This window comes from Sinocyclocheilus anshuiensis, unplaced genomic scaffold, assembly GCF_001515605.1.
Source record: "Sinocyclocheilus anshuiensis isolate Anshui unplaced genomic scaffold, SAMN03320099.WGS_v1.1 scaffold1658, whole genome shotgun sequence".
NCBI classification, from domain to species: domain Eukaryota; kingdom Metazoa; phylum Chordata; class Actinopteri; order Cypriniformes; family Cyprinidae; genus Sinocyclocheilus; species Sinocyclocheilus anshuiensis.
Genome location: NW_015547302.1, coordinates 64,453 through 67,860, shown reverse-complemented (window position 1 = coordinate 67,860; position 3,408 = coordinate 64,453). Strand labels below are relative to the sequence as shown.

Genomic DNA, 3,408 nt, shown 5'->3' with positions numbered 1-3,408 from the left:
ATATATATATATATATATATATATATATATATATATATATGTCATTTATTTTTCTATGAAAGACCACGATTGTCCCATATTTTCCTTTTGTGAAGTTGGCAACCCTACAAGTGACTGTCTTTATGAATGGGTAATTGAATCATTGGTTCACTAGATTTGTTTAAAAATGTATGTTCATTCATTAATGAAACACCACTCTGTTTGCTTGGAGATGCACAGCAGCTCAGCTGTGACTTTGTTTGAAACCATTTTCGTTGACGAAATAGAGCAAAATCAGGCAATAGTGTTGTAGTCCGACAATGTGAGTCACTTAATATTGACTTCTCGTTTATTGAACTTAAATCAGTGTCACATTTGCATTTACATTGTGTACACTTTTTGTTTGTTATAATGAGAGGATTCGTGAGCTTGCATAACTCAGCACTGAACAAAACTCCGGTGTTTTGAGCAGTGAATGCATTCTGATTAACATTTCGACCAAGGAATCAACAGATATGTCTGTGATACATTACTCAATGCTGCAAAAACATGTAATTAGAACATTTTGAAGCTCCCCTGAGCGTAAACACAAATATGATGGTCGGGTCAGTCGCACTGGTGCTCCTAAATTTTTTTTCATAGTACACAGTAGTTTTCAGTCGCAAATGTGACTGAAATGGTCGCACTGTAGAGGCCTGCAGCAGCAGGTATATTTTCTCCCAACTGTTCACTTAAGACATAACTGATTATGTTTACTTGCCAAGATGGTCATTTTGACACATTTTGTGTGTATTTGACATTTAAAGCTCAATAAATGACGAAGAACTCATGAACTCAATTTAGTACTCACATGTTAAAACGATAATGATAATGATCATTTTGTGACGATGCTACACTGCAACATAATGTAAGCATAATCGTGTTAGAGAAGATAATCCAAAATCTCAACTGCATGTATCTACCAGTATATTGCCTAAACCTATTTCAGAGACATTTTTTTTTACTTGGCTGTTGTTTTAACACTTCACATATGCCTGATATATGCATAGATCAACAACTAAATGATAATACGTATGGACCCCCAAATAATTTAGTTGATTTATCAGTTGAGCACTTGAGTAGACAAAATTACTAACATAAAACGTAAGGTGTCAGTATTTTACAGCTGACATGATGTGGACAGACTGGTGGAGAAGGTAGTTGTCCTCCCTGAAATAATAAACAGCCCTGTTTGAAGAGATCACCACAGGCATCTGTAAAAGCAAAAAGCAGCAACATATCTTTTGGGAAATTCTGCGTTTGCAGTTGCTGGGGCCCATCCCACTTCAAACCCCCCAACTCCCACAATCCAACAGTTAGAAGTTGTGAGTTGGAAACTAGCCGTGTCTGTAGGCACAGCTGTGTCAAGACCTGCTGGTGTGATATTTTTTCCGTCCTACCTGCCCTTCTAATGTGAGAATTCCCTTCTGAGTGGGTGGCAAGCAGAAGCAGAAAAACATTTTCTGTCCCTCCACTACTTCCTCATTTCTCTCTCTGTTTTTGGGAGCTCTTTCTATAGGCTATCTATTATACTCTCTTGGTCCTCTATCTATTCTGTACTTTTTTCCCCTCATGCACCTGACTGGAGAGTTGCTTTCTCCTGATCAGGGCTGCTGTAATAATTGGCTGTCCCCTCAGCTCGGCTCAGCACAGCACATCTTCCAGTATAACAGGCTACAGTTTCAGCCTGCCTTGCACTTTAGGATCTGACAACTAAATTGTTGTTCACAGGTAAGAAGACAGAATTGTATGTTAATGTCCACAACATTGTAGCTGCTGTTTAGGCAGGAAAATAAAGGAAACAAGATGGCATTAGAGGCTGGAGTTGCACAGCAGGATGTGCCGTTTACATCTATAGCATCAAAGCGGAAAAGAAAGTCGTTATGGCTGAGGCCCAGCAGACATAGTCGTGGCTTGAGCTGGGTTGTAAAACCAGTCTTCAACCTCTGATGCTGTCTTGTTGGTTTGCAAGACAGTCCATGCTAGTTCTCTCTATGTCTATAGGGTGATCCAGCTGCAGGGTAAAGCTAATCTAAGTGGAGGTTTGTCACCTTCTGTACCTTTTTTTGTTTGTTTTGTTTAACAGATATATTGAATAATAAATATTAGCCATATAAAGTTAGCCAACTCTTATGGCAAAATCATATACTTGAACCTGAGGTCACACACACCTTAATTAAATGCTGTAATATCCGACAGTTTCAGCTGCCATTTATAAACTTTTAATAAGTCATGCTAAAATCCATTTGAGTTTAGCCTTTTAAATGCTTTGTCTGGTGAATCTATTTACACCAAAGTCATTTCACCACAGGCTGTTTTAAATTAGATTTTTTTTTTGTGGTATAAATGTGAATATGGTTGTAATATAAAGAAAATTTGTTTCATTTTACTGGAATGCTCCCATAATTTAATATGTTCAGTATACGTTTAATCCACAAATTAAAGCACTTTGTGTATGTTTATTTTACAAATGAAGACATTTTTTCTGTGTTCTTAAAAGCAGAAAATGATATTGGATGAAGTTGGCTGCAGTCACTGTCTGATCTAGAGTCATCTTATCAGTTAAGGTTTGGGATTTTAGGATTGGCATACTGATGTTACATTTGCAGTCATGGATAATGTTATCTCTAAGTTGTCTTGAATTTAATGTCTAAATTCATATATGCACACAAAATGGCTAAGCTTTCATCAGCCTTCTGCTTCGCCAGTGTGTATGCTCACAGTCATAACAGCCCCTTTACTCTGCATGTTTTTTTGTCGTTTGTTCTCTGGCGCTCTCTACAATTTTATTTTTATTTTTTATGATGCCGGAGCTCATTCCCAGTCCCCGAGCCGCAGTAATGTCAGATAAGGGTGTGTGTTGACACTGATAGACTGCTCTTTATTAAAGCAGCCAGCATTAGAACTGTAGTGAATTAGCATTCTGCTCTGTTCTCTGTCTGCTTTTAACTGTGGAGCAATAAGCCCTCATTTCAATGCCATTCATTTTATTTGGTGAAAAAGGAGCATAGCCCAAACATCTCAAGAGGTCTTTCAAGTTGTGCTCTGGGAGGAGTTAGAAGGGATTTTATTAGTATGAGGGGTTTTTAATTAACAACCAGTCATCAAATCGGAGCAGTGAATGTTTTTCACTCTCCTGGATGTGTGCTTATATTCAGCACAAGTCAGTTTCATACCTGTCTTCAAGTCCCTACTAGCATTTTACACTGATAAACGTCTGCTTTTAATTCACAGCGAATACGGTGGACGGCTTATTTGAGCTTTTATTTTTTTACCAATTATCGCCCCACACACTGTTTTTATAATCATAATGTTCCATTTCATTATGCTCAAAACAGATAGTAACTCACTGAACGAACTGTCCTATGTGGATACTCATATCAGTGTGCA

General features: G+C 37.7%; 1 long non-coding RNA gene across 1 annotated transcript in view; it reads right to left on the bottom strand.

Moving 5' to 3' along the window:
* Nucleotides 1-1,503, bottom strand: part of LOC107701701 (uncharacterized) — a 12,134-nt gene extending 10,631 nt beyond the window's left edge. Inside the window, exon 1 of the long non-coding RNA XR_001635675.1 lies at nucleotides 1,494-1,503. This is a non-coding gene — a long non-coding RNA (uncharacterized LOC107701701). The remainder of the gene's footprint in view (nucleotides 1-1,493) is intronic.
* Between the last annotated feature and the right edge of the window lie 1,905 nt (nucleotides 1,504-3,408).